The following is a 23714-nucleotide window of genomic DNA, read 5'->3' as shown; positions in this document are numbered from 1 at the left end:
CAAGAATTGAGTGAGGGCTGGGAATATGGCCTAGTGGCAAGAGTGCTTTCCTCCTACACATGAAGCTCTGGGTTTGATTCCCCAGCACCACATATATGGAAAACGGCCAGAAGGGGCGCTGTGGCTCAGGTGGCAGGGGGCTAGCCTTGAGCGGGAAGAAGCCAGGGATGGTGCTCAGGCCCTGAGTCCAAGGCCCAGGACTGGCCCCCCCCCCCCCCAAAAAAAAAAGACTTGGGCGATATTGTTGGTAGGAATGTAAATTGTTATAAACATGGTGGAAGGCAGTTTGGATATGTGTCAAAAAACGAAATGTAAACTAGCATATGATCCAGTGATGCTATTCGTGGGCATTTATCCATAAGATTACAAGTCAGGATACAGTAAAAAACTTTGACAACTATGTTCATTACTAAATTGTTCACCATAGGCAAGTTATGGGCAACTATATGTGTATCTGTCTCTATATATCCTTTTCTGGATAACCTAGAGAATACTTCTTGCCAGTCTGTATAGCAAAATGCCAGTATGTAGATAATTTTCCAAGAAATAATTTGGTGATCATTTACTGTCAAATAAGGCATGTGCATGTTTGTGTTCATACATTTCCTAAAAAGATAAAAACTTGGGAATTCTGATTCTTCTTTCTATCAGAAACTTATGGATAACAGAATATTTAGGGAATGATTTAAAACTGAAATTTGTGTCACAATTTCAGAGATATCAGTTGTCACTGTATTTTGTAAGGCTACATTTTATGACAGTAATATATACTTATTCATTCATTTATTAAATATTTTATATGTGCTATATTACACAGTGGGAATTTAGAAATGAGTGAAACAGATTAAACCACTACACTTTTAGAGTTTTTCACTTGGAGAGACAAAAACACAGCAAAATGTGTATATTTTTGTTGCATAAAATATGTATGTGTATATATACACACATACCTTTGTTAAAGCAATTATAATAAAACTTAGGAATAAAAGATCTTAGAAGGTTAAATTACACAAGATGAGCAGTGTATAAATATAGTTTAAATTCCCAAGAGAACATGTATTTAGGTGGAAAATATTTTTAACACATGAGGCCATGAATGCAGGGTTTGTGGTCACTCCAGCCGGAAAGGTTTATTGGAGGAAATGAGACTGAAGGCTGAGGAAGCATATGTTTAAAGAGCTTGGTCATCAATGCATTGCTTAAGCACAAGTGGTTAGATACATTAGTGTGCTAAAATTTTGAGCAGATTTACTCATCCTCAATAAATATCAATACAAGGACCTTCTTGAAAGAAAATTTATTCAACAAAATCTGATAAATCAATCTAAGAACCACGTGTGAGTGTTGATTCATAGATTTCCTCCCCAACGATTTTGGGAAAAGGAGTTTTTCAGTGACATAATAAAGTAAGCACATTGATTTTTTACTGTAAAAGAAAAGCATACAGATTTTCAGGCAATCTGTTCATTGATAGATGCCTTAAAATGCTTGAAAAGTGACAGCTGTTTCCCAACATTGTGAAGTCACTACTATTCTGTCCTGGGAATGAGACTGCCACACATACACAGATAGGGATATTTGCCCCTGTGTCCACTGTGCTTGAACAGGATCTATATGCTGTGGTAGTTATTTGATAAATATTCTCATTAATATGCATACAGGACCTGGTGAATACAGGACCTGGCACTATACAGCAGGACATCTACATTGACGCCTGTAATATGAACCCAGTAGCTGTATTTACAGAAAAAAACTGATGTATTTCTTTACTGTATTTAGAAATCCCCAATGCGCCATCTTAGTTGATCAGATTGTCAGATTTGTCTTCTTACATGCTTTGCTCTTTCTAGTTATTTCTTTTCATTTTTGGGAGCACTTTCATTTTCTTTTTTGTGTGTTTCAGGTATGGTGGGTGATATTCTTTTTAACCAAATGAGACAGACAAGCTCAAAATTAATCCATCTCTGCAGGTTTACACTTATGCACACTTTTGTTCTTGATACGCTTACATGCTATTTATAAATGCAATACACATTTCAACAATATTGAAGGAAAAGTTGTTTTCTTAGCTGTAACTATAATGTTTACAACTCTGAAATTTCACAAGGAAAGACTTTTTAATTTATACTTAATACCTTTTTTCTGCATTAGTCTTTTCATACAAATGGAAATTGCTTGATTATAAATCGCATTGTTCCTGACTTATTCGAAGCATAGTAAGTTTCTATTTTCAGACATGTTGGCTGCCTTACTGGGTAAATAAGAATTTGGGTTTAATATATGCCTGTGGATGTACCCGATATTATTTTCAGAATTCCTACAACTGATAGGGAGCTTCTTGCCGTATGTGTTAACTTCTACTTGTGGAAGCTCTGCTATTTCTTCACTGGGTTTTCATTCTGGCCTTTGATTTATTGACTTAAATCTTTACCTCTAGATCACTTATAAAGATGAGGGGTCTGGTTTCAATTGTGCTGCCTTCTTTACCTTGTATAATGACACAAGTCTAAGAAATCAAAGTTGTATTCTCTTGTTAGTAACAAAACCTCCTACATTATATGTAGTTTATGTTACAATTTGAGCACATAGAAGTCAAAAACATCGTACGTGAAATACAATGAAATACAACATGATGGATAGTTTCGACATTCTGCTAAATAAACATATGTCTTTTTTCCCATTTCATCTGACTACTTTAGCAAACAGAATTTAAGAACTATTCTATATCGTTAATATTACTATTATTAATTAATATTATTATTTGCAAGGGAGGGGTACTGGGGTTTGAACTCAGGTAATAGGAATTGTCCTTGAGCTTTTTCGCTCAGGGCTGATGCTCAGCCCCTTCAGCCCCAGCTTTGTGGGTAGTAATTGGAGATTTAAATGTTCCATGGGCTTTTCTATCTGGGCTAGCTTTGAACTGCGATCCTTAGATCTCTTCCTTCTGAGTACTTAGGATTACAAGTGGGAATCACTGCCACCTGACAGAATTCTTACTCTTAAAAAAATTCTTGTCATACTAATGTAAATATTTTTTCAGTCAACTGTGAATGATTTAATATTATTTTAGTTGCAATTAATGGTTATATGTACATATGTATGTATGTTTGTGTATCTGTGTATGTATGTATGTGTCTATCTATCTACCTACCTACCTATCTCTCTAACTGTTTATCTAATCTCCTACCCTGGATGTTTCAGTTGTTTTCATTTGTCCACTGTCTATCCACTCATCAGTTTGTGTGCTCCTCCTAGCCTGAGGGTTTCGTTTATTGCAGGTATGTTCATCTGTCTTCCGACTAATAAGGAGAAAATGGTCACAGCCAACTGCTTTAAGTTCACTTAAGTATTCCAGTGGGATGACTCACATCCAGTTTCACATTTCTGAGGAAGGGCAGGTTGTCCATACTGCTACTAGTTTGTCAACACTGTATCCCCTCAAAATTGTAGTCAAAGCAGAAATGCACTGTACGTCGGGAAATAGATGGCTGGACAGAAGGTGTCAGAGCTTGTGTGGGTCTGTAGGAAGATGAGATCATCATGCCCAGCAAATGGAAGGCCTGTAGGGGCGTGGCCCAGCAGCCTCTGCGCGTGCGCATTCGTGTTTATAGGTGTGCAAGAAAACACGCTTCCATCTTGTGGTGTGGGAGCCACTGTTATTTTTGAGAGAACTCACTTCTTTCTTACCTTTAAAATAGAGAAAATATTTTGAGAAATATTTGAATTGATTATGTAGCTATAGTTTGAGTAAATTGATTCTAGGTATAGAGCCATTAATTTCATAGTGAGACTTTTATTTTTTAAATGATTATTTTCTAAAATTTCTCTGTAATAAAGGTTTTTTTTAATAGTCCTTTGGTATTTCAGAAAAATATTTGCGCCAAATTTTGATCCAAGTGAAACTTGGGTATGACAACCTGGAGGATGAGACAGTTGAGCTTCAGTGATTATAAAAGCCAGTGCTTATGCTTTTCTGTATTTTGAAACAACTTATGAAAATACTTTCCATATATCAGCCAGTGTCATTGAAATTGCCACTACAAAATACATATTCAAATACTGTATAATTGGAAGGAGCAGGTTTAGTTCTTTAAGCCAGGCACTTCTGGAAGTTTCAGTGCTACACATTTTCTTCTCTTTATCTTGGTTTATCTATAGATTATTTAAAAAAATTCTAATGATTTTCAAATTTCCTTGGCAGAGGTATAGAATTAATGTTTATTTCAGATGATAAATCACAAAATAGTACTAAATGTACATACTGTTAGGGAAACAAAATTCAAATACCTATAAACTAATTTGATTTAATTTATTTAAGAGTTGTCTCTTTCATAACCAAAAGATAATTCTCCCCTCCTCGTAAATAAAAAAGTGATTTATCCTTACTGGTCTAGATATAAAGAAAAGGAGAAAGGCTTAGGATATATAAATACTGATCTGGAAGTTCATTGTTCTGAATTACAAATGTCCTAATTATAGAGATATAACTGAAGTACATTTCAGGAATTAAGAAATGATGTATAATCTGTTGCCTCTCAAAACAGAGTTCCCAGACGCTAAATGTGACAAGGATAACAAGTAAATGTTATCTGGTTGAAATTAAATAAACTATGATTAGAGAGAAATTTAGTAGCATAGGTTTCAAATTAGAGTTTGAAGATACTAATTACAAGATTAATTACAGACTTTGTTGTTCTTAAATTTGTGGAGATAGGAGAGTATTCTGAACATACAAGATGTATTAATTGAACATTTGGGAAAGTAGCAGTCATTAAGTAGCTTCGTTTTGAGTGTCCAACAAGAATTGTAATAAAAGACAGAAAAGGTCTATTAATAAACCTCATTGTTTGCTGGATTATAAGCATGCTCCAGATAAAGGAATGTGATTAGACTTAACTTTCCTAAATGGATGTCAAGTTTCAAAGTAGATTTCAGAAAACAGTACCGTAAAGCATAATTTGAAAATCTAGATAATAAGAGATAGTAATATAATTACTTGTTTCTCAGTGATATTTGTGTCAAGGAATTTCCAAACACAAAAACTAAAATTGGCTTCTGACATCTATGCTGTCACAAAATAGCTAACTTGTTAGTTTTAAGGAGTGTCAAGAGGAGCAGTTGCCAAGACAATAGAACTAGTTTTTAAAGGGCACAATCCACTACTAATCACATATTTCTCTACAAATGTGTACTACATATCTGTAAACAAATATCTGAGCATTAAGGAAAAGTACCCATAATAATAGATTGTTAATTTTAATAAAGAAGAGGTAGTATAAATCTTTTTGCAAAAACTCCTGGATAATAAGAAAATGTATGGTTAATAAGTTTCAAGACTGTTATGGGAAATTTGTATCTGCCATTATTAAACATTTCATGCTGAGAGGAGAGATTTTTTTTTTTGCCAGTCCTGGAGCTTGAACTCTGAGCACTGTCCCTGGCCTCTTGTTGCTCAAGGCTAGCACTCTACCACTTGAGCCACATCACCACTTCTAGCCTATTCTGTATATGTGGTGCTGAGGAATCAAACCCGGGGCTTCATGTATACGAGGCGAGCACATTACCACTAGGCCATATTCCCAGCCCCTGAGATGTTTTTAAATTTAACAAAAGTAGTGGTAGTTGTATTATTACTGTTTCATTGCAGTAGATGTGTAATTAAAGATATTAGTTATAATGTGCAGGGAGAACATTTTTTTTAAATCTTGGGATTGCAAATGTAGGCAAGGTAAAGCCAACAAGTAAAAGTACATAGTGTAAGAATTTAAATAGGACCCACTCTTAGCCATACTAAGCTTCAGAAACAACATGACCAAACAGCACGTGCATCTATTCCCATCTTAATCACAAATCACTTCTCGTCCCTCAAAGAAACCCTCCCCACTCTGTGTTCTCTGATTCTATGTCAAATCATTTGGTGAAGACAGATAATCATAACAGACTACACTGTATCACAATGTTATATATGTGGTCACAACTACCACCTGTCATATTTTTCTATGTTTTGCCACTCATTTAGATTGTTTGAATGTAAGTTTTGTTATAGGTACAATATGTTATTTTTGGATTCATACATATGTACATTTTGGAACCAAAAATCTCATGCATACCGGAGGACAAATGGATAAACAAACCTTCCAATATCTATGTATATATAAAATATGTTGTCTACTACTGTCTGCTATGTCACTATGCCTTTCATCCTTCAGGCACATTGTTTCTATGGTAACTAATGCACTGGTAAAATGAAGCTAAAAGAATTGAACAAAAAGCCAACCAAAGCACAGGCTTACATGATGAGCAAGAGGAAATATTTGTGTATGGGTCATACAATTTGGTAGTGGTTGTAGCATAGTGAAATCATTACTCTGTAAGCAAATATGAGCTAAACAAGACTGGAATACTATGTGCTTATTTTTAACAAGGCAACGGCTCAATCATTATGGTTCATATGAATACATTCACCAAGTCCACAAAACTCCTATGTTCTCTATATGCTGCAAGGCAGCCGTCTACTTGAGTTGTATGTGAAAGGTTAGAATAATGCTGGCAGCCCGAGACATGATTTACAGTGTGCACCATGCCTCTATTTGAGAATGTTTGTGTTGATAAAATCAACATCTCAGGTTTAAAATTCTTAAATTGAAAGGAATTTTAGTTCAGGAAATTCTTAAGTGCTGAAGAACATGGTTAATTGGCTATAGATACATTGCTGTGACATTAATAGTGAAATTTCCAATCATTCTTGATAAATGAGACCATGAATATTTGAAATCTTTATGGTTTTTAAAGTTATGTTTAAGCTTCCAGTAAGCATACAAATAATGGATTGCTCCTGGCAACAAAGAAAATGTCAGTAAGACAAACAAGTGCATAAATTACATTTAAAATATGAATAATCTGAATTTTTCTCTTCTTAACTTTTGTACTACATTACTTGTATTCAAAGCATTTTTTACTCATTGCCAAAGAAAAGAATATGCCATTGTCTTAGTAACTTCCTTTCATACAATAAAATGATTCTAATGATTATTGTATTAATGATCATTGAATAAGTTGAACTTGTGTTATGTGTATCTCTTTCATTGTGGTGATATTCCTTACATAAATCAAGATCCATCAAAAGCATGTCCGTGACTCTTGTTCTTTCTGTTAAAAATCTCTGGAGCAAATATTCTAAAATATAAACATAGGTATATATACATTTACATATATATACTCATTTATATATAGCCAATAAATTTGTATAATACAACTCTTCTGGATCTGACATATATATATATGTTTGTGTATATATATATATGTATGTTTGATAAGATAAATTTGGAGAAAAAAATGATTATAAACAATCGTAAAACCACTTGACCACCTCCATTGCATAGTTGTAGAGAAATAATAGTCAAAGGAATAATTTGATATGAATATAAAAATGCCATTTCACAGTGTAAGAGATATTTCAATGTACATTTTCCAAGAAAGAGGGATTAAAAAAGGACCTTGGGAAAAAAATAAATTGGACACTCAAAGTGTATATTAGTAGCATTTAATTGATACCTAATAAGTTAGAAGATAGATAGATAGATAGATAGATAGATAGATAGATAGATAGATAGATTAGATAGCCCTTCTTGGGGCTTCGACTCAGAGCCTGGGAACTATCCCTGAGCTTCTTTTTGCTCAAGGCTAGCACTGTACCATTTGAGCCACAGCGCCACTTCTGGCCTTTTCTGTTTATGTGGTGCTGAGGAATGGAACCCAGGGCTTCATGCATGCTAGGCAAAACCTAAGCCATATTCCCAGTCTCAAGTTAGATAATTTTGAACATGGTTACATTTGAATTCTTCTGAAAGGAATAAAGCTGTGCCAATGACTTCCTGTTTACATTTTATTATTCTCTTTTTCCTTTATTATTACCTGTCACTTTATGTCTCTGTCAAACAGGACAAAGATGTTAAAATAATGAGACAAATTAATTCCATTATTTAAAAGATATATGTAGCTATATGTTTGTCCACCTACCTGAGTATATATAATGTAGAATAGAATGTAACCCCAAGTACCTGACTGCATAACTTTTACAAATTACTTAACACCCAAACTTGATATTTTCTTCTATATATCCCATAATTCGAGTTATTTCACAGGTTCAATGGTGAGTGTGTACTAATGATGAAAAGTTCACCATAATTTGTGGCAGTTTGTAGTCACGAATCCTGTATTTTTTTGCTCCTTTTCTCTTACCCCTCAGAGGTTTGTGCATTTCAGTAGAGCACAAACATTAAACTCTTTAAACTGAATCTCTCTCCAGTCCTCAAGTTCAGACACACCACTGAGAGGCAGGTTCAGGTGATGTCCAGGGAGAGGGAATTTTCTCCCATTCTTGACATAACACACCTGCTCTGCCTGCTTGGGAGGCCAGCCTGGTTTCTATAGTTGCCAACTTACTGAAAGGCTTTGAGAGGTTGCCAACACATTTTCTCCTAGGCATTTTCCCTTAGGCTTCTAATTGCAAGTGACTTTTTAAATGTGTGACCTTTGATATTGACTATTTCTGGGGAAAAAGAAAAAGAAAATCTTTATAGGAGCCTACCGAAGGAACACCCCTACGATTCTAAATCCCTTATGGAGCAAAGAATTCTCATCCATCTGAATTGTATTTCTTTGTAAACTACCTTTAATGGTTTGGTGTGTGAAGCCTAATCTGCCTCTAGAGATGGGAAAGAAATTCTATGAACACAGCAAGTGTTTTAAAACAGGACAGGGAGAAAAGAAGAAAGATTTAATTAGCCTGGTTTTTCCTTAGTGTTATTTCGAAACAATATTTTTTTTCTAGATTTATACTTATACTGTTCTGCAACTTTCTTCAGATTCTAGTTCCCTTTATAACATTATACTATTCTAAGAAAACTTGTAGTCTCTGTGCATTTGTCTTTCTGCTGGCACTTCTCTACTGATACAATGTTTTCTCTATAAAATTTTTTTCATGGTTCTTGGATCTAACCAAGGTACTGTCTTTACTCATTTATGTATTCATAAATTTGAATAAAAATACAGACATATAAATAACATCTAACCATTACTGAGGGCTACATTCTAGGTGCTGGAATAGAAAAATAGACTGTGACTCATATATGAAAAAATGTACAATCTGATGGTAACAGCTGCATACCTATAAACACATTTCATACAACTGGAGAAATGTGAGAATAAAGGTATTGTCTTTTTTTTTTACAACCCTCCAGCTTGGCTTGCCTACATGAGTGATGTTGGAATAGAATCTTGAAAGACCAGTAGTTTTATAGGTAGATATACAGCAATCATGTGTAGAGAGACAGGAATGGACTCTCACACTGAGTCTCAGTACCTCACGGTATTTCATGCAGTCCAGGTTGTTGACATCTACCTAATCCTGATTGAAAGTCATCTGCAATGGAAACTTCAATGGATTTTATCCATTTTATATGACTATGGATTGCTTTAATTATGCTGATGGTGTTATTGGGGTTTGAACTCAAGGGCTCACACATACATGGTGAACATTTCATTCCCCTTTTCAAAAAGTTGTTTATTTATTTTTGCTTTAGTTATTTTTCAGCAAACAAGGCCTCACACTTCTGGTTGCGGGCAGACTTGGAACAGTTTTCTTCTTATTGCTCTTCCGAGTTGGTTGCATCCTCATTTCTTGCTTTTTGATTGCTATGGGGTCTGTAACTTCCTGTTCAGTCTAGTCTCAAACTCTGATCCTCCAGATTTCTATTTCCCAAGTCAATGAGACTAGAGATGTGAGCTACTGTATCCAACAGATGCTTTATTTATAGATAATGCATACATATCTAAATCTATTAGATGTTTTGTTCCATTTTAAATTGTACTACTGGATGGTAAATTTCTAGATTCAAGAAAGGGGTCACTCATTGATGGAGTGTCTAAAGCCTAAGAAATGTATGTCTATGATGTTTTTAACATTGGCTATCACTGTTGGCTGGAAAGCCTTATCATTCCATCTATATGCAGCTAAGTCAACAATGTTTAGTGCGTTCAAGTGGCTTAGTAAATGGCAAAATTAAATTCACAGATCTGACTTCATATTTATACTTTAAAAAATACCCAATACTTTCACACAGAAGTCATTCCACATTTGTTTTTTTTTCTAAACTCAATATGGACAGAGCAATGACTGAAATAAAAAAATAGACTTATGCCAATTCGTCCTTTCGTGAAATTAAAATAATTAGAGGAGAAAATTTATGATGCTATATATTATGATATCAGAAAAGGATAAGTCATAACTATGCAGTGAAGCATTAGAATGTATTTGAAGCTGATTTAAGCTTAGATTGCTGTATTTATTGTATAAATTTATGGCCCAGGTGTTCAAATTCAAAAGATGGCACCTGCCATTGCCATTTCTAGAAAATAGGATTCTTTCAGCCATGTCTACCTGGACAGCCAAAAAAAGGCAGGTGTATATGGGGGAAAGTTGGAAATAATACTAGTCAAGGCAAAGAAGTCTGCCAATACGTTGGAATGTTTTTTCAGGTTTCAAAACTCTTTTATTGCCAGTGTCCTGGTTTGAGCAAGAGAGACTCCAGAAATCATAATCCTTAAAATCTGGGTGCCTGGCTCCCATATGCAGTCCTGAATTTGCAGTGGCAATGCGCTATATATCGCGAGCATCTGCCTTTTAAATCATCAGCTTCTTTCCACTCTAGGCTCATCAGCTCACTTAATTAGAGGAGTGACAGGGGTTAAAATGCTAGGCAGTGCTGTAGCATTCTGCCACCCATGCAGAGTACCCTGGAAATGGGATGGGAAGACAAAAATCCAAGTCTTTCTATTTCTCATTAAATCCCACATAAAAACATATGAGGTGAGACACTTAGAAAATGAGATTGATCACATAATGTCCTCAAACTGCTCTGTTCTCGTGAGCAATGTCCCTGTCATAACTCATCTTAAAAGCCAAGCCATGTGCTGGGGTTGCCACTGCTAACACGGGTTGGTTGGCGTTAGCTTTGGATTTTGTGGGGTATACTCTGAATTAATCTCACCAGTGGTAAATCTCCAAACCTAAAGAGTCCATTCTGTTTTTGCCAGTAACAAAAGTTAGGAAATGCCAAATTTGGTGAATAAAGTGGGCCATCAAATTAGAAAGGGTGATTTCTTGCCGAAAACAAAGTGGATTACAAAAATAATGGAATGTTTTATTTTCATGTGCTTTAGACCATGGGCCGGCTTATTCCAAAATGACATTTATAAACTTTTTTTTTGGAAAATATTGTACCGTATTTGTAGCATAATGTTTTTGCTGAGTAAATTGATTCTGCTCTGTGTACATGTCTTGTTTCCCTTTTTATTATCATCCTTTACTTTGTTGAGTATCTTATTACATATTTTATAACATTTCATTGAGAAATTTTAGACCAACAAAAAGGTAAATTATTTCTACCAAAGGTATATATCATAAAGTCGATATTTTTATTACTAATGGACTGAACTTAAGAAAAAAACAAGACTTGAAACATTTAATAGCCATTTAGGAAAAATAACATGATAATCATGAGGATAGGAATTTGGTTAACATTTCTGGAATGTTATTGTGCTGCTGTATTTATTATTGTCTAATTCTCATAAAAACTCTGTGTGGTAAATATTAATTTTGGTACATTACCCAGGTTTGCATTTATCATTCAACAGTATGCACGTAACATGTAAGGTCAAAGATTTTGTTCTACCCTAATTCAAAATTAAATAATGTATGTACAGTATTTCGTATATAAATTATGATACTGAAGAAATCTAGCTGGAGTTTCATCATCTGTTTGAAAACATCAAATCGCACATTTTAACTTAGTTTTTAAATTAATTTTTATATGTGGGGTTATATTGAACTATTTTTTACTTTTGTGAGACATTTTTCACAGGTACATTATCTTTTGTGTTATCCCAAATGATCATAGTTTAAGAAAAATAATTATTTAAATTCAAATAAAGCTTATACTAGATATTACTTATATCTGAAATAGATAAAAAAGAACAGTTGAAGAAAAATCTGGTTAACTTATGATGAAATAACAGGTATAGTTAAGTCAAATATAGTCTTTTATAGCATCCCAGAATGGGCTCAGCCAGCCTGAATTAGGTAGTGGACTGATAGGAGAAAGGGTTGTTCTGTAAAGAAAATGGCAATCCTACATTGGGCAGATGTTAGCCCTGATAATCCAACAAGATTATCTTCTCTTGCCTTAGGCAGGAATGAAGTATTATGTATCATTCTAAAGAGGAAAAATGGTGACCATGCTTGCTAGACTTATAAAAATCTAAAATCTAAAACAGCTTTATAAAACAGTACAATGCAGGGTCAGACTTTTATTCCACATTAGTCAGCTAATAAATTCATGTGATAGATTGTATTTATTCAAGAATAGAATTATTTTATTCACTCAGGGATTCATATTGTATGCAAACCTATATTTGGCACATTGCTGGAAACATGAGAATCTCACAGTAGAAAAGGAAACACGAACTGCTAGTGTTATTCAGTGATGGAAAAATTATATATATGTATATATGCATATTTGTATATTTGTAGGTGATAGTAATGTGGTGATATGGAATACTTTAAAGGTTTTTGAGGATATCTGGTGGCAACCATCCTGTGGATAGGAGTACAACACCTGCAAAGCCCTCTGCTCATAGGCATGTTGGTGTATTTGCAGATTGACAGGAAAGGCCAGAATAGCTGATGTTAAGAGGATGGGAGAGTAGAAGTAGGAAATGTGATCCATCAAGTAAAGAGGAGCTAGATAGCAGGCAGCACCCAGATGTTTTACTTAGCAGAAAAAAAAATGAGACGAATATTTACTACTATGAGAACCATGGGCTTATCTGCTTATATGTGCATTAGTCCATTTTGTACCTTGAGATGCCATTCGATGGATGTGGTAGTCACCTGATTTCAGCTCAAGGATCATCAACCATCCTCAGGATGGATAAGAATTCCTTGAGGACTTAACCAGAGCTTAACAAAGCGTGGGTATTCGGCGATGCTTCAAGATCATCCAGTGTAACTGCGTATAGCAGGCACTGTGCAGAAGCCCAAGATGTGACTAGTGAGATTCATATCTCTGATCAGTTAGGGGAATATAAGATAGGATGAAGTCTTGTGTTTTTTTTTTCCTGTTAGTGTATTTCAAAGTTATGTAAGTATTGAAGCACATAAATGACATGATAAGTGAAAATTAAATCTGCTTTGTAGAGAATATGGTAGAAGGGAGCTAGTGACCAAACTCTGCTTGAGCCAGCTTGGCCCCTAGCACCATGATAGCAAACCCGATAAGCCATGTTGAATTTGGTACGAGGAGGGAAAAGATAATTGCCTGGAAACTGCAATGGTGAATAAGAAGATTCAGAAGTAGAAAGCACTGGAGCACGAAGAAGATTGGAATTGTGGGTAGCTTTCGGATGAATTAGGTGTATAAGCCTGAGAGTATATGTAGTATCAGGTGACCAGGGAAGTGTGTCTTCTAGCTGCAGTGCTCCAGCATATTATAATGGAGTGACAGTCATTTCTCCCAAAGCAGTAGGCTAGCAGCTTAGTGCTCTGGGTATTGAACTTGTCCTTTGGGACCTGAGACTATGGTTGACGTGGAAGGATCTGTCAGGTGGGTAGGTAAGGGGCAACATGTATAGGGGTTGGAGAAATTTATAACAGACACCTTTATGGATCTTCTTTTGTTTTTAAAACAATAGCGGCTTTTTCTGGTGATTCTGTGTAATGACTCATGCTGTATTACTGGCACTTCAAAGCCCAACAACACAATAACAGTATATTTAAAGTTTTAATAAATGCACAGCGCCATGAATCATATTATCCCCTTTTATTTTATTTTATTACTTGCCTACAGCTCATTTTTATCTTCACCATGGATCAATTTTTAAGGTTACTTAAGTTATGGGAAATCTAAGCTCATAGAAGGAGTTTCTAATCTAATTATAAACCTGCAAAGATGCATTGTGTAAGAAATTATTACATTTCATTGGAGCTATTTTAGATGACTTCTGAGGTCTCATGCTATCCAGAGTTTTTGGCTTAATGATTCCATACCAAAGACTGAGTCAGACAAAGTATAAGGTGTTAAGTGTGACCTGAATGAAAAATCAAAGCACATATAATGTGAACAATTGCTAAGCTTTTGATCATTCAATGGAACTGACACTTATGTAGGTACAGATTTATAGGAGTTTTAAAGGCATGTTTCAATTGAGTGCATAAAGTGTAAAAAAAAATAAAATAAAATGCACAAGATTTTTATGTGTCCTGCTTTCAAAAACCCATGTGCGTGCTTATTTCACTTCTACAGATTAAATGTCTCATATAATGACCCTAAAATTTTGCCATAATTACTAGCATTTTAATAGCTTTTTACTAATTGAAGCAATGAACTGATGATGTTAGAAAATAAAGCAAATGACAATAGAGATATATTTTATGGTTGCAAAGTTACCTTTAATGACCTACAGAACTAATAATAGATTCTCCATTATTATAAAGGAATTTTCACCTCATAAATTAGTCTCTTCACTGAGATTTCCCCTAATGGCTGACTAATCATTGATTTTATTTTCAAGGTGTTAGTTTCTAGCTATTGAAAAATCCCGAAAGGTGATTCTGTGAGATCACACCAACCCGTTTGTTAAATGCTATGATAATAAGGACTTTAAGCCACTTACCCCTTCAATATTTCTAATTCTATTTCCCCCAAATCTCAGTCAGATGCTCTGAGACAAAAGTCAGCTGCTTGTTTACAAGGCTGATTTAATTGATTTAAACAGTGCAAGTGCACCCGTGTACCTACACCACGTGGGAGCCTCGGGGTCATGTTCAGAAGTTCTTCTAGCCCACGATGAGGAAGCTCAGCATCTATTTAGCTAATACATGTCAAGCAGTAATTTATTCAGAGCATATGCTCTAACAAATGTTAAGGGCATCTCAGATGTTGGGTTGTGTTTACGATCCTAGAAAGATGTAGATTCATTCGTACCACCTTATCTAGTCAATAAGACTAGGGGAAACATTTTTCACCCATCTAATTTGTCTGCTTGTTTCTGTGTGTGGGTGCGTCCTGGGGCTTGCACTCAGGGCTGGGGTGCTATTCCTGACCTTTTACACTCAAGGCTAGCACTCATTCACTTCAGTCACTGCTCTACTGGTAGCTTTTTAGTGGTTAATTGGACATGTATCTCAAGGGCTTTCCTGCTCGGGCTGTCTTTGAAACTGGATCCTCAGATCTCAGCCTCCTGATTAGCTAGGATAATAGGCCCGAGTCACGGGCACCCATCTGTACATCCGTCTAATTTCACAAAGCAAATGAAATAATTTCATTTCAGGATGCAGAAAATATATTTTTGTACTGTCTTCAAACAAAGGCAACCTTCATTCATACAAAAGGAATATCAGTAAGAAACATTTTGATCATGATAGCAATATAAAATATTTGATGATAGATTTGTATTGGATATAAAATATAGAGCTATATTTTGTAGCAAAGTCTTTTGATTTCAAAAACAGATATTACACTGAGCTACTTGATATGGACTTAAAGACAACTTTTCTGCTCCTATAGCATAGTTACTTTCCACTTACGTACAAGAGTTCAGAAGAATTTATATATCAATTTAAAGATTAATACAGAATCTCAAACTTGTCAGGAATTTTCTTGTGATAATTGCTCTTCTCATTGAAAAATGCAAAAATATGCACACTTGTCCTGCTGTTGAGAAATACACATTTTTTTTCCCTGAAGCAAGTTTAGTTTATCAGCACATTGTTACCAGGGAATATGCAAAAATGTGCAGTTGTGCGTGCTTCAATGAGAGAGTTTTTCAACACTTACACGACAGAGACTTTGCTGAGGTAATTTAGTGTCAGGTTCAGAGCAGTGGAGCTTTGTCTAAATCACATTCTGTCAGGAAGAGGAGTAATTCAGGGCCTAGTCACCTTGACTGCTATTCAAAGTAGAACTTGCCAACCAATAAGCAGTGACTGGCAACAGCCAAAGTAGGAGAGGTGAAGTCTCTCTTGAATTTGGGCAGTATTCGTTTTTTGTGTTGTGTGTGTGTGTGTGTGTGTGTGTGTGTGTGTGTACAAATATTTTTAGATTGGCTTACTTTTATTTTCATCCATCATTGCCACTGGGTAGCTTTATCTAATAATGACATTCTGAGAATTTGCTTATGTTCAATAAGAGAGCATGGGGCCCAGCTGTGAGTATCAGCCCAACTCCTAAAGCATGAAAGCATCATTAATAGTGTTAGGTCAGCCTCCCGCAGATAAGGGCTTCTTTTCTTTAATACATTGTAGTATAAACTGTTAACTAGGTATTTCATGTTCAAATAATTTTCTGATGTGATATGATTGTTTTCCAAGTAGATCTCATCTATATTCTATTAATATCTTTCTCCATCACTGGACAGTAAATTCCACAACGTAGAGACTTTGACATTTTTAAAAAGCTATGCCCATCCCCATTCCTAATACCTATCAGTCATGTTGACTGTAACTAAAATTTATGAAATGCTTATGTGGCAGTTATAATTCCCAGAGCTCCATATTACTAACACCCACTTGGAAGACAGAAACACTCTGAGGTGAATGGGTATGATTTTGTTCTCTACTTTACAAATGAGGAAGTGGAAGAATTTTAAAAAGTCACAAATCAAAATCACACATCTAGTGTCTCATTCAAGGTTTGAACAGAATGTAATAAGCTGCCTGGCTTATTGTTATGATGTATGCCATGAATACCCGATGAATGCCGGACAAGTGAATGAGGAATTGTTTGCTGTACATAATATATGAAGCAAGTGGCTTTTGAGAACAACTCGAACCCTAGAATGGAAGTAGCCTAAATCTTAACTTGGAGCTGTTGTATAAGCATATACTTAGTAGGGCCTCTTGATAGGAGGAATCAAAGGTCAAGAACATGCCATGTGTTGGTTTTCCATAAATAAAGCATCACATACTGAACTAAGAATAAAGCTTTTGGTAGGTTCAGAAATGTAGTTCTGCATCTAACAGAATGGATGCAATGAAAAATGTTGGTATACCAGGAGGCAGACTTATTTTAATTAACAGTCACTCTAGGATAAATAAGTGGGCAAGAAGATGTATAATAGAGTAATATAGCTGCTCATATGAAGCATGGCCAGTGGTAGAAAGTGTACATTCCTTTACTAGAGCGCTAAATGCAATTAGGAAAATAAAAACAGAATGTTTGCCTTTAACACTTTAATGGAATCTATAGATTGTGAACAAAAAGGATGCTATTCAAGGAACTCTCAAAGTTGATATGCTTTTTAAGCTTAAGTTTGTACCATTTTATTTTGTGTTTGAATTCTGATGCTTAAAAATCTCTAACAATAGATTCATCTTCATCGAACTGCAGAAGTTCAAGTGTAACTCCAGCTTTGGACAAAGTCACAGAAATGAAAATGCTTTTGTGCATTGGGATTTGTGATTAGAGTTAGTATCACTTTGAAAGTTTTGATGTCTTCTACCAAAATGAGAGTTAACTATTACCCAGATTTTTTATGTTATGAGAATGAAAACATTACTGATTTACCCATGTTTCACTTCATTTTCTTTTGCCTTAAATATTTGCTATACATAAGCAAGAAGGAACTAAAAGAAATCACCTTGTATACTAAGAAGAATCAGTTTCAATACCTTTTTCTCTGTTCATCACTCAACTATTTTGGAGATGATGGAGTAGCTCGAGTTAATGATCAGCTAATGATCTCTGCTTATACTTTTGATGTTCTATATATAGAGATAGATATTAATGTATTACATATAATTATTAATTTATGACGACAAAATATTAATTTACAAAGCCAGTAAACCTACACTCTGTAGTGAGAATAATAACTCAACATTGTAAGAAACTAACAGGTTTCATGGAACCTGTAAGATTCCTCTTTATTCTAAGGAATTTAACTTGAAGTATGTGCCTAACACAGTTAATTCTACTTTATGGGGCTTTTACCTCTGTGTGTTACATGTAAACCTCAACATTCATTTTAGTCTTAAGGAACCTCACTTCCATTTAATACTAGTGAATTTTGGATTTTGGATTGTTGCTTTATCCTAAGGCTTTCAGTAGAAGCCTTTCCTCAGCTGACTTCCATAGATATCCTACACTCACTAGCACTTGCCTCTGATAGTGGTTGTTTTCAGAGCACATGGCCTAAGCAGCGCCTAGGTTCTTCTCTGCAGTTATTGATGGTTAGTGCTCTCTTTGCCTCTGAGTTTTTTTATTTTTATCTTGAGAGAGAGAGAGAGAGAGAGAGAGAGAGAGAGAGAGAGATAGGTGTGTTATAAGTTCCTGAGGAGAGTTACTTCCTACTAGAAAATCCATCCCAAAGATCACTTTCTTTGAAGGAAGATTGCACTTCCTATTTGCAAGGCTTTAATATCTCTTCAACTTTACCATTCTTGCCCAAATTCAATTGAAGCAGGACATCCTTTGATTCAGCTGGACTTCTTTTAAGTGGCCCCGTGAGATATTATTTTTGCAATATGATGTCGTGAACAAAGACAATCTTTCAAATGAGTTCTAGCCCTTAATCTTTACCTCTATTTAAAATATCTCGTTAAAATATAAAAAATAATAATATAAGTAATGTTCTATATTTTAGCTGCAATGTCTTTTATAAGTGGGGATTATTAAGATAAAATATTAGCTTTTATATTCTTTTAAAGGAATTACAGATGGGGGAACCTTTTCTTTTGTAGTGGCTAACAGTAATGCAATCAATAGACACTTTTGAACTTTCTCCTGAAAGAAAGCTAATTTCTGTTGACTACAATGCTCTTTTTCATTAAAACAAAATCAAAACCTCAACTATGTTTAACAAATTAACCATGAAAGCAGCCAAGTTTAGGAAAATACAACCGAAAAGTGATTTACTGGGGTGAAAATCGAAGAACATTGGAACTATAATCAAAAGCTACTAGAACCTTCTCTGAGCTCTTCTGACATCTTACAACTTGGAGCAAACTGTTTAAATTTCTTGGTATCTATTTCCCTCTACTGTAGAAGGAACAGTAAAATCCATGATTCTAAGAAGCCATGTGCATGTTTAAAAGCTGTAAGTCACATTAGACTTACATTAGATTTAGGGCATTTAAGAACTATTAAAGTAATATTTTGAATTAAGAATAATCTAATTTTACCCACAGTTTCAAAACATACTTATTAGAATTTCATAACACTATTATTGAGAGCATTAATCCTTTATTTATTTATGCATTTATTTTGCCAGTCCTGGGGCTTGAACTCAGGGCCTGAGCACTGTCCCTGGCTTCTTATTGCTCAAGGTTAGCACTCTGCCAACTTGAGCCACAGTGCCACTTCTGGCCTTTTCTATATGTGGTGCTAGAATCTAGAGCTTCATGTCTACAAGGCAAGCATTCTTGCTACTAGGCCATATTCCCAGTCCCTTAATCCTTTATTTAGATGTCAAAGTATAGCTAGTAAATCCTTGCTTTTCATGTATCAAACCATGTATTTTTTTGGAGTTAGAAGAGATTTTAGCATTTAGTAAATAAATAAATAAATAAATAGACATATCCATATATATATATATATATATATATATTCCCTTGGATATTAGAAAAGGTTCCTAGAAAATATGAACAGCTTGCCAAAGGCCATGGTAAGGTATTTAATTAAAACTGAAAATTTAAGAAGACTGCAGGTAAACACCCCTAGCCTTGAAGATCAAATTAATTTTTACCGAAAGATGAGACATATTAAAGTATTAATCATTGACTTTCACTTGCTCCTTTGCATTGTTGAGGAATGAACCCACGTCCTCATGCATGCTGAGCAAACATTCTACTACCGAATTCCAGCCCTAGTTCTGGGAGACAAACTTGTGAACCGAATATGTGATATACATCTGTGTTCATGTAAAAAAGTAGTGTTCTGCTGTAGTTAAAACCCTTTCAGCACTATTTGTATGAGAACTTACCAACTGGTATCTTGCAGATGTAATAAAACTTAAGACTTTATTTAGCTTTGTTTTCCTACTGTTCAAATGATTCTGTATATCTAAGTATCTATATTTACTGTATTCTTTACCTCAAAACTGCTTTTTTAATAAAATATTATCCTATACATATATATTTCCAATTCACTCATTTAGTGTACACAAGAATATTAGTTTTATATACTCTTTTCAAAGCTGAAACTATTGAAACTTTACCAGAGGTCTGATTGCTTGTCAATTTTTTTTCTTTATCAAATTTGACAGTAGTTCAGCTATCTAATGTAATATCAAGATGAGGAAGAATTGGTCAAGTATGTCCCTCAACATAAGTAGACATTGCTATATCACTTCCCTTGTAATATGGTAATGTTTGTGATTTATCTTATATACATTAATCTCATTTACAAACATGTAGTTTTCTATTTTCATTATTCTCTATATATTATTATTTTTTCATTGACATGTTTTTAATTATAAAATTTATACTTTTGTGCTTCCATTTACCTTTCGTTTGGAAAATTGATTTTTTCAATTTCTGTACAAGAAATGAAATGATTCTACAACTCATTTATGTGAATTTTTAACTAATTTTAATTATCTTCTGAGAATAAAACATGAATATATAAAATAAATTTAATTTGAAATCAAATATTTGGATTACTTGCATATCTATATGATTATTATTTTCCAAGAACTTACCTTTTTTTTTGTTTGTTTGTTTTTGTTTTTTTGGCCAGTCCTGGGCCTTGGACTCAGGGCCTGAGCACTGTCCCTGGCTTCTTCCCGCTCAAGGCTAGCACTCTGCCACTTGAGCCACAGCGCCGCTTCTGGCCGTTTTCTGTATATGTGGTGCTGGGGAATCGAACCTAGGGCCTCGTGTATCCGAGGCAGGCACTCTTGCCACTAGGCTATATCCCCAGCCCCTAGAACTTACCATTTTAATCTAATACTTAAGATCTTAAGTTAACTCACAGTTCTCTCCATTTTTCTTAGGTCAGAATCCATGAAGTGGGGTGAAGGTGGTACCTGTAGCTCTCTGGATGACCATGTTGATATGAGTTGAATTTTGTGTAATTTCTTTGCAAAATATATGAAGCCCAAAATTGTTATTGCACTCCGATAGTCTCCAATAATAATGAAAAAAGCAAAAGCGATTTTTATATATTGAATTTGTCTCGTAGCTATGAAATAATAGCTTTTCTAAAAGAAAAAAAATTAAAAATCAAATATCTATATTATTATACAAATTATATTACAATGAATAGATCTCATCCTAGTTGAGACATATGGTGGACATTTTATAATTTATCATTTTACAAATGGAAAAGAATGATTACTTGTAACATGTGTTCATTATTTATTCTGACCAATAAAAACAAATCCGGGATGAGGGGGAAGACTAACAGACAAGATCCCAGCAAAAATACATTGGAGTTAACATGATTTGTCATTGAATAGGCCTCCTGGGTGCTGGTATTTATTCCTTCACTGGTTATCACTGCTGGAGAAGATGGGATGGTGGCTAGTACTCCTTTAACAGGCTTATGACCATCAACTCACATTTTCCTTACTCAGTGTCTTTAATTATATACCAGCTTCAAATTGCCTTTGGAACAGTCCCTACGGTTTACTCCATAGGTGCCAGAGTACAATTAATAATCCTACTATACTTAGTGCTTGTGAGGAATAAATGTTGTGCATGGTAAACAGACTCTTCATATAGGTTAACAACAACTGAATCCTGAGAATTCAAAGTCTCAAGTATTCAACATCTAAAGTATAGGTTTGAAAATACTCATCTTTACTGTGATGCAATGAGCACTTGATTTGGGAGTATAAGCAAAGCAGGGACTACAATGATAGTTGAGACACAATTCACTTTTTTTTTTTTTTAACACTTAGCTTTGTGTTCTAAAGACAGTATGTCCTTGTAAGTATTCAGTATATTTCCAGGATTTGGGCGTGTAATCACATCATTGGACGAGTAAACATTTTCAGAGAAAATATACATCTATTGCCATATATAATAAGTGTAAAAAGCATTCTACTCTCTTAGCGTGTTTATTCTTAGAAATAAATAATTTCTTGTTTGACAAATGGAAACGTTCTTTAGCTTTGTTTAGCCCCAGGTTCACAACTATAAAAATTCATCATTTAGACATCTTGTAAAGATTAAATGGCACCAAGCATTCAGAATACAACGTCTCTCTACTTGCCTGTCTTCACTTTGCAGAACTCGATTGGATTTCATCTTTGGTCTACTTTCTCAAGTATTTTAGGCATACATTTTTGGTTTATGTTGCCTGTATATGTGTTTGCTGCTTATTCTGGGCCAAAACATATAGAATTTTCAAAAAATAAACATTAACTTAACTAAATTCTATTGTTTAGTTTGGGATGATATAAAACTTATAACGTGGGTCAAAATATGCATTTCTGGAGCAAGGATTTCTTGCTTATCACAAATTCTATTCGTTGGAATCCCATCCCCTTATATTCATTCCTTTAGTTCCCAATTGAGTTATACCACCAGCTCGCTGTATCCTCAAATTTCTAATCTGTGGGCTCTCCATCCACTGATTCAACCAATGGTGCCTTGAAAACATGGTTAGGCCTATGATGGAGTCTCCGCTGCACAATTGTTTTTCTTGGCATTATTTTCCCCATAGAATTTACCATTTTCACTAAGAAACTGAAAGGGAATACCAAAATCAAGAGACACAGGATAAAAAGACAAATGACTACAAAAGGAATACTTGCCAAACTGTTTGGTGTAAATCAACTGAACAACTCGGGTGTGGGGGGGAAGGGAAAAGGAGAGGGAAGAGGGGGGAATGAGGGAGGAGGTAACAAACAGTACAAGAAATGTATCCAATGCCTAACATATGAAACTGTAACTTCTCTGTACATCAGTTTGACAATAAAAATTAAAAAAAAAAGAATTTACCATTTTCTAGATATTGTAGGTAGTACAGACATCAATTAAAGCATATAGGAAGAGGTAAGAGTATGCCTCAAGCAGCAGAGTACTTGCCTAGCAAGTGGAGGAACCTAAATTTAATTACTAATATTGCCAAAAGGAGGAAGGAAGGAAAGAAAGCAGGCAGGCAGGAAGGAAGGAGGGAAAGAGGGAACGAATGAAGGAAGGAAGGAGAGAGTCCTTAGGTTATACCATTTTCACTAGGAAGTAGAGAATCTAGTGATTTGGGTATTTTCAGAGAATCTTGAAACCAGTCCTCTGAGTATACTGAAGGACAATTGTATTACTAAATACCATATATAATGGCACACTTAATCCATATAGCTTCAATCATTGCTTCATGACATGTTTTACACTGTCAAAAGTAGAAAGTGTTAAAATTGTTAACACTTGTTAACCCTTGTAGGCTCCTTTCTCTTCTAACCATTTTTACCTATCATATTGACATATTAGTTTCTCTAGTGCGTCCTGAGTCTTTGTGATGCCAGCCACTCTTCTAAGTGCTTTGTTTGTAAAGTGCAATTTAATCTTAGCAACAACCTAATGAGATGTGTAATTATTGTTACCTTTATATATGGATGAGAAAACATAAGGCACAAATAATAAACCTACCTATGGTTATTCAGTATATGGAGTGGCTAAGTCAAGAGTCTACCCAAAGACAGATATCTGGTTCAAG

At 34.8% G+C, this 23714-nt stretch overlaps 1 protein-coding gene across 3 annotated transcripts in view; it reads left to right on the top strand.

The window, feature by feature from the left end:
* Grid2 (glutamate ionotropic receptor delta type subunit 2) overlaps nt 1-23714 on the top strand; it is a 1008435-nt gene that overhangs the window by 32224 nt on the left and 952497 nt on the right. The gene's annotated exons all lie outside the window — the stretch shown is intronic.

This window comes from Perognathus longimembris, chromosome 24 (genome assembly GCF_023159225.1).
Source record: "Perognathus longimembris pacificus isolate PPM17 chromosome 24, ASM2315922v1, whole genome shotgun sequence".
Lineage (NCBI taxonomy): Eukaryota > Metazoa > Chordata > Mammalia > Rodentia > Heteromyidae > Perognathus > Perognathus longimembris.
The sequence above is the reverse complement of the archived record's forward strand: the minus strand, read 5'-3'. Positions and strand labels throughout refer to the sequence as shown.